The sequence below is a fragment of the Amia ocellicauda genome, chromosome 1, assembly GCF_036373705.1.
Source record: "Amia ocellicauda isolate fAmiCal2 chromosome 1, fAmiCal2.hap1, whole genome shotgun sequence".
In the NCBI taxonomy this organism is placed as follows: Eukaryota; Metazoa; Chordata; class Actinopteri; order Amiiformes; family Amiidae; genus Amia; species Amia ocellicauda.
The window spans coordinates 10,058,254-10,072,287 of record NC_089850.1 but is presented as its reverse complement, the minus strand read 5'-3'; the positions used below and the strand labels follow the sequence as shown (position 1 = coordinate 10,072,287).

General features: G+C 38.2%; 1 long non-coding RNA gene across 2 annotated transcripts in view; it reads left to right on the top strand.

Moving 5' to 3' along the window:
* Positions 1 to 14,034, top strand: part of LOC136761569 (uncharacterized) — a 248,501-nt gene that overhangs the window by 106,938 nt on the left and 127,529 nt on the right. The window lies entirely within an intron of this gene.

Genomic DNA, 14,034 nt, shown 5'->3' with positions numbered 1-14,034 from the left:
AAATTGGTTTATATCCCTGTTAGTGAGCATTTCTCCTTTGCCTGGATAATCCATCCACCTGACAGGTGTGGCATATCAAGAGACTTATTAAACTGCACAATCATTACACAGGTGCACCTTGTGCTGGGGACAATAAAAGGCCACTCTCTCCTGTGATGTCTCAAGTTTTGAGGGAGCGTGTGATTGGCTGCTGACTGCAGGAATGGCCACCAGAGCTGTTGCCAGAGAGTTGTATGTTCATTTCTCTACCATAAGCCGCCTCCAGCATCGTTTAAAGAAATTGGAAGAACGTCCAACCGGCCTCACAACCGCAGACCGCGTGTAACCAGGCCAGCCCAGGACTCCACATCCGGCTTCTTCACCTGCGGGATCGACTGAGACCAGCCTCCCGGACAGCTCATGAAACTGTGGGTTTGCACAACCAAAGGATTTCTGCACAAACTGTCAGGAAGCGTCTCATCTGCGGCTCATCATCTTCACCAGGGTCTTCACCGACTGCAGCTCTGGTGGAAATTCCTGCAGTCAGCAGGTCAATTGTATGCTCCCTCAAAACTTGAGACTGGAAATCCATAGATTAGGACCTATTTAATGTAATTTAATTGACTGATTACGTTGTACTATATCTCAGTAAAATCTTTGAAATTGTTTGCATGTTGCGTATATATTCTTGTTCAGTGTAAATTATGTGAAGGAGATAGATCAGCACGATTTATAGATGTTACCACAGACAATGAGGGAAGTTGGAGGAGGTGCAATTATGGAAAACTGGAAAAATAGGGATATTATAAAATCAAGGCAGAGCAGTAGTCATGAGTTGACACAAAACAAAGCCGCTGTTAATTTAAACTGTCTAGACAAGTATGCCACTCAGACCAAACACCTGCAGCAAACTGATAAGGTAACGAACAATGCAGTTCTTTTTCCAGATAGATCTGATTGAATGCACCAGTAGAAGCAAGGCAAATTAACTGCTAATGAAATAGTCTTTTATAATAAAACTTTTCACCAGTATTGTATGCTTTGCAAGTCGACCCAAGCTTCCGAAGAAAAGCAGGAATGGGAAACCAAGGTATAAGCCTAGAGTATGCTTACCACATTGAAAGGCAGCTTGGTCATTTCCACCTCATTAGAGATGCCATACGTTGTGATGGTTCCAGGATGCAGCCGCACACTGTGAGCCATCGCACGGCAGGGATGCTCAGGGTATGTGCTAGTATTAATGAAGATGTACCTGCAGCCATTAAAGGTTTTAATGGACCCCCACTGATTTCCAAGGCGGTAGAGTTACTGTTAATTGTTTTCACTGTGCACTTCATACACAGCAGTTCTGACTCAGAAAAGGCCGGTCTTCAAACTCCCATTGTACATTACACCACTCACCACCACGATAACAATAGGGGGCTACCCTAAATGTCCTCACAAGACTTTAAACGGAAATGTAAACTGCCAAGGACACATGGGTGAAGATTAAAAAGGTGAACCGATTTGCTAGTTGTATCAGTCATATAGCAGTTATTCAACAACAACGACCGAAATGTATTGCATACACAGTTATCAGAAATAACTCTTGCTCTTGCTTATTTGGTGATTAATAAATATAGTGTTGTGAGACTGCAAAGAAAGCAAGGGAGCCAGTAGGGCAAAGTGCTGTACCATACTCAGGCCTTCTCACTTTATGCAAATTTATGGAAGTATTGCAGGAGACTGGATAATAGGTGTTTTTTAGTTAAGTTGTAGTTTGTGTAGCTTCTTTCTGGGTGCATTTTTTTGGGACTGATTTTAGTCGAACCTCTTTAACTACATTCGTGTTCAGCTGCCACTGCCTCACACACTGCCGCTTTCATTATGACACAGACTACAGCGCAACAAACCCACCTCACACATCACAATGTCTGTCACAATGCGGGTTTGACTATGAAGTAATTTTGGATGTGGCTGATTTCCACTAATATTAAACAGGATGTGCAACCAGACTTTTTCCTGTAAGGTGTTCCTGGAAATCAAACAGAGGAAGTGTGTTTCTTTGTGACTTCGTAATTTACGGGGCAACATGAGGGCAAACCGGATTTGTTACCTGAAATGCGTTTCACAATATATATATATATGGCGGGGTTTTAAACGGTCAAAACTTAGGGATCATTAACCATTCAGGATAATGATGCACAAGTGCAGAACTTAATATATGTATATATATATATATATATATATATATATATATATATATATTCCTCAGATATTAGTCAGTCATTAAATGCAGAAATGTATGTATTTATTTCCCTGTTAACTCTCATTTGGTCCTTATCTGGCTACGGCAATCTCTAGAAATTCTCCATGCTGCAGTTTTACTCCAAATACTGCCTTTATTCCTTCTATTCTTCCCAATATGAAATATTTTAAATACCTGCTGTGTTTACATTTTCTCAACAGAGACAGCCATTATAAATGTATTACTTTGACCTTCAGACATGCAGTACAAAGACTATGACTACACTCTCAATTGGTTTCAGTAGTACAGAATTCCATCTCCGCTATAGTTCATAAGTAGATGTGCAAAGATGTGGCCCAGGAAGTACCTGTAGTTATTCTTCTGCTGTCAAGGGAGCTGGAAGAATCCCATATAGCTTGAGCAATATGCGGTAAAAGCTTAAATGTCATTACTTCAAAAAAAAAAAAAAGATAGAAACAGCTGAACACTGGCTGGAAATTTTGTTTGAGCAGTTCCCTCCTGTGAAACAGAAATACTTCTTTCAGTAGTAAAATAAATAAATAAATAAATAAATAGGATGAAAATTCTCCTTTTGCACACAAGCTGCTTCTGTCTGGTTAGGAAAAGTTGTGTGGCTTCCTAAGCCTGGCTAGTTGCCATTAGTGCTGTTAAAGTTATGGGCTTTTAAAAATGTTATCTTTTTAGTTTTTTTTACTCTGGAAACCCTGAGGTTCTTCTAGGCAGTAGAAACTGGTTGAAATTCACATACAGTTCTCAGAGGGCACTGCATTTAGTATATAATATCACAACGAAAGAAAATATATAAAAAGAAATTCAGGGTATATAGTGTGTGTGTGTGCATGTGTAATTGAGGGAAATATGGTTTGGTTCCTGTCTTTTCTGAGAGGAAATTAAGGTATGATTCATAACCCCAAGAAGCAGTAGTACTATATGCAAGTCAGTAGTGTATTAAACAGGTGAGGAGGCGGCACTTGCAGCAGAAACTTGTAATCAGCCCCTGGCGAAGCTGAGTCTATCTCCTTATCTGACCAGAAACCAGACACTCTTCCAGATGTGTTTAATGGCTCCTCACACATACAAGGGTGCCGCCTAAAACTGCTCATGTCCTGCTTGTCATATGGGTCCGTCCCACATAAATGCAAGCAAATTGTTAATGCATAACTGTAGCAACCCCTAAAGAAAAGAAAGAAAAAAGCAAACTGAACATCAGGGAGCAATTTAGCAAGAGACCCAACCCTGAATAGTGTTGTCGTTGTGCCAAAGTTGTTCCATTGTTTACTGAGGTGTTTCAATGCCAATAAATTAGAAGAATTAGTCCCCCAAAACACTAATTATGCTCTACCCTGACAAAACACCCACAGTATTTTGATTGGAGCGAGGGCTAGGGTGCTTCACAATATCTCCTCAGAGTGAAGGAATTATCTCTTCAGTGAATCCCCGAACCAATCTGTTTGCAGATTCAAACTGTGACCTTTTGCGCAGTATTTCAAGTACATATTAAAACTCGAGGTTATCTTTTCTTAATTGTGCCATTGATAATCTCTGTTCAATGTCATTCTAAGGTGTGTTGGTGTATTTCTTTCATCACGTCCTTTTTTGGCTCATTGATTTCCTTCCCAGCAATATGTAGATATGTAGACAGTAGATAATTTATGTATTTATTTAATTTTGATAGCAGAGATGGGGTAAGCTGAAGCAGGTCATTCACTTCATGATTGTATTGTGTCTTACAAAACCGAGATCAACATGTTTCTTTCTGTTTCAATACGGTCCCTTTTCTTTACTGCTCCAGCAAAGAGGAAAGTGAAAGTGGAGCTTTGTGTGGGGTATCTCTCTTTTCGCTTCGTTAATATAGTGACTTACAGAGAGAAAGAGAAAGGGAAAGCACCATTTGAATTCGATCCTCTAGAATGAATGAGACAGCAGTGACTGGAAGCTGGTTCCCTACAGATTGAATAAGCAAATGAGTGGTCCTCCATCTTCCTGAAAATGCAGTTGCAGGACAATCCAAAAATTTGTCCAACGCCCTGCATGTATACTTAATATAAGTGTGTGTGTTCGTGTGTGGTATACAAGACGGGGAGTAAATATTTCATAAACATAATACAGTGAAAAATACACCCGAGCACAAAGTATGACAGATTAATTTTCTAAGCAGTTTCACGTACCATAGGTTACGGCTTAAGCTGCATCAATTTTATTTTTACCGACACAGCGCACAAAAAATAAATAAATAAAGAAAAATCTAGGTCCCACATGGGACTCGAATTGAGACCACAGCAGTGGATGCGGGCGAGCTCGAGAATGTGATTGCGTTGGGCTGGATCACAATGGGAGGTAAACCCCAATCATTTATAAAAGGTAAATGCTGTCAGGATGTGGGGCGTTTAAACCACTGCACTGCAGGTGTGATTTATGAGTCGGCTGCCTGGTTATAAATCAAACCCTTTGTTTCAAACAGCATTGTATCAACACTCTGTATCATTTTTACCTGCAGATAGCGCATTACAACACAGAGAAAGTAAGCGTCTGATAATGGGGCAGGCAGAAAAAAATGAAACTTAGAACTTGAAGTAAGTTAAAGACGTAAAGAAACTGTGAATAATAATCAGAATTAAAATGGCAAGTGTAAAAGAGTTGCTGCTTTGCTGGAAGGTCAAACATGAAGCTCAAGCTCAACTTGGGTTCACTCACTCAAAAGCCCATTTGTTTTGGTTCTGAGACACATTATACTGGTGAGAATCCACGTAGTTTTCAAACTGACTGAATATTATGTTGGATGCTTAATAATCAGATTCCATGTGTTCATTGTGAAGTTTCCCAAGACATGATTTATCGTTCAGCAGACACATTTGCCCTGCACCCAAGTTTCTGTTGATACACGTGACAAAAATTTGTATCAAAAACAAAATACGTATTGTCTGTGGAGACGCTATGCCTTTCCATACATAGAACTGTGGTCCTTTAGTGTCTCCTCTTCTAATCTATATCTACATATTGTCTATATATAGGCCCCAGATGATATTGGTTATCTGCTGTCTGATCCACAGATTGGTAATGGCTAATTAAAACCCCTAAATCGGTTCTAGTCACAGTTGAGATCGCAGAGTCATTCTGTTGCAGGTCTCTTCAAAGTCGGGGAATGGTGCTGAAATATACATAAAACTGAACTGGTCACTGCTGGCTTGTGATTTTTATTAAGATTTCTTGCTTCAGTCAATAGTACTGATGTTGGAAGAGGGATCCCCCAAATATAAATGCACATAAACGAAAATGTCACATAAAATCTCTTGAATCACATAAATATGTCTAGGTTTATTGTGTGTTAAGATGTGTGTATGAACAGGGTTAATAGCAGTTTAGGAGAATAGCTCCTTGACTCAGTTTTCACAGTTTATTTTTTAATGCTTCTTGCAGAATAAAATATATTTTCTGTTCAGGTGTTGGCTTATGTATGTGTATGAAAGAGAGGTAACAAATGTGTTGTACATTTGATCCATTCTTTTTAAATGTGTTTTTTATGTACTTATCAAATTTACAAGATGCATTACATTGGATTAATAAATGCCACATAAAATAGTCATAAAACTTCAATTTAGTCTTTGCTAGTAATTCTGTGATGAATGTAAACAATGCTTTTATATTCAAAAGAAGGAGAAAAAACTCCTGTGATCCTGTTCATGGATGCAGTATAATGTGTGTATAAAACAATACGAGGATTGATAATTGTAACTCAATATTTCTAGAAGAACAGCAGACTGCAAGGTGGGTGTGTATGCAGCCATAAAAACCTTATTCATCATTGTCATTATAGTGAATCCTCTCCTAATCAGCTGCATCAAGGGCATATTGTTCATATGCTCAGGGAGAAACTGGGGAAGGGACATGTGCCAACGGGCCCCCTGAGGGCCCTCACTTTGAGAATCTGTTGTGTCAAAACCAATGCCCCAATATCTATTTCTATATCTGTAGTTGTATCTATACCTATACATTGGAGAAATACCTAGAAAACCATGAATACTTTTTTTCCATGTAGTATAGAAGTAGTTATAAAAATAGAAATAACCTGAGTAGGAAAAATGGCAATGCAACATTTTTATTGTACTATAGTACACATTTACATTAACAACAAAATAATCCTCACACATTAACATTGCACTAATGATAAAAACACATTTTTATGTTATTACTATCAGTACTTACAACAATATACCCTGTGTATCACACTATAAATTGTTTACAAGGCAAGCTTTCAGTGTGGAATGTGAGCCATTAATTAGGCTGGCCACTTCAGAAGTAACTATGGAAGAAAGGAGAGATAAGGGCAAGAAAACTTTCACCTCTGCCTGACTTGTTTGGACAGCCACCACTTACACTGTTGTAATTTATTTTGCATAAGCTGCTTAAGTAAGTAACACTTAAAGTGTTAGCTGTAAAAAAGATAATAAAGAAAGTATGTTAACTACAACGGCACCATCCCCAGAGCATTAAAGGTTGACGTATAGGTTTGTTTATATGTTTAATGTTAAATGCCTTAAATGTCTCACAGATAGCAAATCCCTAGCCCTTCCTTTTACACCCTGTTTTCTAACAGATCTGGGGGTATAATTGCACCCAGTTCAGTGAAGGAGCTGCACAAATAATGTGGCTTTTGACCGACAATGCATTTATACTTCATTATAAAGCAATAAAACAGAATATTGCATAATGATGTGTGGAAAATTTACATTGAAAAACAATCACCCTTTCTTGAATAATACACCCAGTCTGAGATGCTTTGCTTTTCAAACCATTTGGTAACTCCATCAAGCTACTTATCACAAAAGCTCAAAGAAAACAATCAGATGAGATGGGAACGGCATACTAAAATTAATCTGTTTAATACAGTCACATTTCCAAAGAATTGCCATACCTAGACATATGATGAGAAAAGCTTAATGTGTTGGCCATACATGAAGACTTCAACATTTTAATAGTGCTCCTTTTGAAAATATTCAGTGTTCCAGCTATTCTGAGGATTTTATATATAAAGGAAATTCAAATAAACGACCCTTCTCCTAATAAAAATAAATAAATACATGATTAAAAAAGAAAGTTGATCTTTACATGAAGTGAAATGAAGCCTGCCAAAGAAGTTTTTCAAGAGAGATGAAAAGATGGCTGAGACTGTGCAATTCCAGATGATGAGTGGGTTACATCTCCGAATGAAAGCTGTGTTCAAACCGATATGAGAGGCGTGGAGAGAGAGAGGCTGGGAGAAGGGAGTCCGTTCTGCAGTTGTTCAGAACTATAATGAAATGCCTTAATAATGATTAATCTATAGTGTGTGTTGCGTCATGCAGAGCCTGTTTATGATCAGTATCGCAGTTTCTTTCTTTCAAAATGCAATTGTTTCCTAACACGTGACGGGCACTATTATACCAATTCGTGTTCTTTCTTTCTGGACCTGTGACGCATCTAAAAGAGCGTGTTTCAGGAAGAAAAACTAATGAAGACAGATGCGGGTACATTCAGAGTCACACTCAGTGTCCATTATTATTAATTAAATGTATTGTACGGCACTGTGCGTATTATGGGATGGAATGAGGATGTTTTGGTGCAAGGCAAACGTTCACTTTCACCTTCAAACCAGGCTGTGATTGGAAATGAGCTATTTTCAAAAGCCTTATTAAAACAAAAAAGGAAACAGTATACATTGATCAGAAGTAAAAATATGTAGATTCTGTCAGGCTCCTGTGAATTCAAATTAAATGGAGTCTCAAATGTAAGAGACTCAGGCAGGGCAGAAGGAAGATGCAGATAAATTAGACCCTTTCAAAGATCCAGCCGTTCCTGTACTCCTCCCAGCACATGCCTGTGGTAATTAGGATGCTTCTGTGATAGAAATGCATTTGAAGTCCGAATCACATCACATAGCAGTCATTTAAAGTGACTCTTCCAGATGAGACCTGTCTTTTAAGTGCCGCTTAAGGTCTCTCTTGCAAAGGTCATTGTGAGTCTGACCTGGATGTACAGGCCCAAGGGGCAGAAGCAGCCTTTGTAAAAAAAAAAAAAAATCAGATTTGCCTGAATTATTCTTGAGAGCAACGGTTTAAAATAAAGACTGATTTCATCTTTGTGTAGTTTTGACTTTTTTTTTTTAAACAATTACACAGAAATTCACAGAAATGTCTATTGTTTCATATTGTTTTTCTGTATTTTATATTTTGGGTGTTTATAAAAGCATGTGCCCATCTATACAATTTTAAATAATTGTTCATCCAAGACAGGGTCACAGGGAAATATATGTATATCTCAACATGAATATGGCGTATTCAGAAAGTGCCGCACCACAATAAAAGCCCAATCCTGATACCCACGATTTAAATGTTTTTTTTTATTTTTAACCAAATTAACAGTCATATATGAACATGGACCTTCAGAGATATTAAATTACAGAATATTCGTCTTCTATGTGCAGTATGGTGAGCCTTAGTCCTGGAAACAACACATTCAGCAGTGTTACCCACATTTTAGCTTCTGGACGGCCAGTGACATCAGATGTTTTTGATAATCAAAACAGAAACTTGGTTTGATCACGCGTTTGGTCACCCTGATGTACTCATGATGCACGCTAAGCGCACTCTGTGTAAATATCACACACTTCCAATTGTTTGTGTGATCCTGACGCAAATTGTTAACCGAAATTAAGGTTTCCACACTGTAATTGGTTCAGAGCTGTGCTGCTGGGGTTGTGACTCATACCAATGGAGGTTGTCACTCTGCCCTGGTTCTGTCTAGACTCTGAAGGCTCCCTGTAGCCCTGCGGGTAAGGCTGTTTAGGGGAGCAGGTGACACAGGGAGACGTCTTTATCTGAGGAGTTTAATGGAGCCATTGGCCATACACTTACAAAATATATGCTTTACACAGTCTGGTCTGAGATCAAGATGTAGAGTAAATTGTCAGTATAGGGCTGCTTATTTTCTGGGTGTGGCAAAACCTTCTCGGATATGTATATATAATCAAAATTGAACAACATTCGGTATGTATTTATAAAGCTTTCTTTAAAGAAATGCTTTGGTGGACAAAGTGGAGAGCTATACATTATCTAGGCAGTATATTTATGGACGTGTTTTTGGTTGGTCCTTCTTTGTGAGAGTGCAGCGAATACAATGGCCTATAGACAGAAGAACGGATCATTGCGCCAATGAAGTGGCGCGATTAAAAGTGAACAAAAATAGCCTACAGGGCAAGGCACGTCTGAAGTCGTGTGAGAGAATGTCTATGAAACTTCACCATGGTCAACTTGCACAGTCGTTTCTGAGAAAATAATATGTTTTCATCTAAATCGAGCTTATGCGATTCTGCCATTGTATTTAACTTTAACCCTGTCTATAATTGTGACTGACAGAGCATACAGGCTCGGGTTCTTGTTACATTAGTCATGTGATAGCTTCCAAAAATTGTAGAATTTCAACTGCTTTGGAAGACGTCATGTGAAGCACAGCATCCTGATGTTCATGCAAATCCATGCTCTGGGGCCACTAATTGGTACCTATATGAGCTTGGTGAATGGTGTCTAGACAGTTTAATTATGAAATAATCTCCAAAACTGTTATTCAATACCATTAACCCACTTGGTATTATGTGTGCTGCTATACCACTGTATCATAGAGGTGTCACGCTTCTGTCTGAAGCAGGATTATCTAAGATGGGGGTTTTGGGCATTCCTCTAAACTTGTGCTAATAGCTCAAAGGGAATTCTTTAAATTGATACTGTTTATGGATGGAAGAAAAAAAACAAACTTAATTTGTACTATTAAGCTATGCTTTTAGTTGTTTTATTTCCCTATCCAAGATCATGTACAGCTGGTTGTAAATCTTTCATCTGCCCACTTATTTAGTACGGGAAGCTATTTTCACATTACCATTATTAGAAATTCATACTGAAAAAGATAAACCGAATGAATTTGTAAGCCTTTGTGCATGAGATATGGCCGCTCAGTTTAAGGCCCTCGTTGTTTTGATTTGATGTGGTGCGTGATGCAAGGCATCCTCTGGAACAAATTATAAATCTAAGTTGTGTCACAATGCATCACTCACATTAAGACACATGATCAGGTAGGGCCACTTGGTGAACTGGAAATCGTGTAAAACGAAGTCACTGGCTTTCTTTTTAACCCAGGCGGAAATTTTAATCATTTTTTGGGCTTTGGGGGGGTCTAGACTGGGTCTAGAAAAAATAGGCCTGTTTTCCTGTTTTGCCTGGAATAAAGACACCAAATATTTACTCATTTTGCAGCACTGAAATAAATATTATTACATCCACCAATATGCACCAGTCCTTTATGTAACAGTCGGACAACATCTGGATGTGTGTACTGCATGTGTCCAACTAAAGGCAAAAAAATCCATCATGATTATTTGTCCAGAAGTCTGATTTGCAATCCATAATATTCTTACATTTTTATTTTGTTAAAAAGCAAATAGCCAGGATTTATGAAAATGCTCAGTAAAATCCTGTTAAAAGAGCTTTACAAGAAAAATACTAATAATTATTTGTAACAGCTGGGCCAGAATAGCAATGCTCCTGCTATTTCTACTCTGGTAGCTGTGAATAACGGATTGGTTCAATTCAACTTATTTTCAAAATATATACAAAATGTGTTTCTGTGAACAATAACCTGGTCATGCTTAAATGTAGGCAGAAATCATTTGGCTAAGGAGTTCAGTCTATCCCACATTCTCTTTTCTGCCTCGGGGATGCTATGCATTGTGGCAGAATTGTTTCAAAATACAATACATTGATCTATCAAGTGCAGTGTTTTAGCAGTCATGGACTAAAGTACTGTGTTGTCACCCATAATTTGAAACAATGTTATTCACTAACGTATTTAGTTTAATATATACTATACTTAATCAAAAATGAATATGTTTGGGAGGTTTATCAAAGACCTATTCCTCCAGGCGTGCTGGTTGAAAGAGTTAAAACAGGGGGTCTGTCTAGAAATACCTATTTATGTTATATTCTGCGACACCTCTTTTTTCCAAATGCCCCTGTGCACTTCTCAAATGGGTCACAATGTCATAAACCTTTTCACATTTAATATCAATGTGGTACCTCAACATTTCCAAGGTTGTTGTTGTGTGTGTGTGTGTTTGTGTGGCTTTTGATTTTAAAGATCAGAAGGTTAGACAGTGTTGCCACGGCGAAATGAGAAAAGCAGACCAATATAACAGGCTATTTGAAAAAGGGAAAATGACAGATATCCCGTCAATGAGAAGGTTATGAAACCAAAAGGCAGCAAAGGGCACAAAAGAGGATGACATTTCTGGGCATTTAGCAATTCTGACAGAAAGTTGGGCAACAAATTAAAGTGTAAAGGTCAACATTCAGCAAAATATTTTCCCAGAACAAGACTCTTCCAGTACATATTGACAAGGCCTACCAGCAGAGATCTAATCTATTTATTATTTCTTCATATCATTTGACAATTTCAATTAATATATTTATTCTCAACAATACAAACTTGCTAATCAAAGCTCAAACGTCCAAATGGGTATTGCTGCCATGTCAAGAGCAGAAAATGGACTGCCCAGAGAAATGCCTGGACTCAAAGGGATGTTGTACACCTTCAAAGTTCAGGAGCTGAAATAAATAGACATTATAAATGAAGGTGACATTTTGGGATCTGTCAATAAATGGCTGAATGGCATTCTGAGCTCAGTGAGTTACTGGCGACTGACTTTTTTTTTTTAAAAGGCCTGTTTTGGTTTGCAGTCTGTCTTCTCCTTCTACGCCATAGAAATTCTTAACAATGATCAAGAAAACATGTCAAAGCTCTCCAGAAATAATTAATTGAAGGCTTCTGCAACCAAACATGTTGGAAATTTAATTTACTAAAGCATTAGAGCAGCGTCTAAAGAGTTAATGGCCTGGCATTAGGAAAGGCATTAGTTAATGGCTATTTCCATTAGAAAGTGGAAACATAAGAAAGTAAGGAAACCGATTAGGCCCATCATGCCCTGTTCGTGTCTAGTGGCTATTTGATCTAAGGATGATGTCATCAGTGATTGCCACACCTCCTATTTCATCATCTACAAATGTGACACAAACTTACTGGAAAAAGCAGTTTTCAAAATACACATTTCATATTTGCAAACTGTGCAATAGCGAGAGGTATAACAATCAGCCAAGCCAATCTGCAGGTTTTATGCCTCGACTCACCTGTCAACAACACAACTGTCACCTCTCTTCAATTATTTTTGCAATGATCTCTTAAGGGGCAGCAAAGATTATGAATATGCTTTCGCAAGGATTTTCATATTCATATTTTTTCATAATGACTGAATTATATAGTAAATCATTATAACCACGGACATGCAGTCGGAGGAAGATTGCTGTTTATCTTTCCATGAACAAGGTGATGCATGCGATAGGGGATTGGACATCGTGCACTAAAATGAGTGTTATTATTACAAGCTGTGCTTCCCATGCCTTTGCGCATACAAGGGCCCATTATTTTGATTGCGAGACTTGATTAACTGCAGAAGTGCATGACTAAGGATAAAAAAAATAGAGGTTGGAACAAAAACAATATCACATTCAGAAGAATGACAGAATTAACCACTTTCTCTGCAAAAGGCACATTTTAGATACGTGCTTGAGATTGATTGTTTGTTTCCTGACTAGGTAGACTAATTTTCAAAATCACAATAATAATAATAATTGTTATCAGTTGCATGTTTGGCAAAAAGGATTACCTATTAACGGGTTCATATACACCTATTAATATAATATTACATACCGTTGTTTACTTGTTAAGGTCCCCACAAGTATTATTAGTATTCGATTGTTTTCCCTACAACCCCTGGCTTACTATATAATTTTTTTTTTTCATAATAAATTAATAACATGGAGGTTTACACTTCGTACGTGGGCCGGCACATGCTCCTGAATATCATGTTTCTTTCCTCAGAAGTTCTTAGAAATGAACAGGTTGCTCACATTGGTCATTACCCCGTGCACCTGGATTCAAGACAGTCAAACCACTACCTACATAAAGACAATATGCAAAAATATGAAGTTCTTTTATAGACTTCTCTATTTTTCATATTTTTAGCAGGCTCTTTTATTTCACATTACCTAAGAGCAAGAAACGTTTCTCTTCCTGGTCTCTTGTGGCTGCCAGAGAGGCGGGGGGGGATCCATTAATAACTTCAGAGACCGCATGGATTCTAATGATGCCTGCAGATAGCTCCCACTGGAACTTCATAACATACTGCGTTCCCTATCCAGCAAATCAACTGGGACCGAAGAAACTGGGTGCTGGGCTCCATCTTTCTCCACCGCGGTTTCCTGTTTTTTCTTTTGTTTGTTGCTTTAACTGCCCCTTTAAAAGCAACGGCTGAAGACTGGAAAACGTCACCTACAGTTTAAAAGAAAGGTGATTCATCTAGCCTGTCTGCTGTCACCGTGGGTTTCTTGGTACCAAATTAAAATAAGAATGCCTTGCTTGAGGGGGTGCAGCAGGGTCTAAAAATAATGATTTGGGCTCTTGGGTAATATGCCTGTATAGGATCGGATTATGCACATCCTGTCTTTTTTTTCCCCCCTTGTTCAGCATCGTTTTACTTTTCTTTACCCTCTTGATAGATAAAACCTTTTTTTTTCTCCTCCCTGCAAAAACACAGCTTCTGCTTTGGACATTTTTCTCTCGAACCTTACACCTACACGGTACAGATGGTTTCGTTTTATAAGAGATAAAACCACATTTGGTGGAACTGATTAAACAGAGAACAACACCACCATCTGCCATTTATTCCA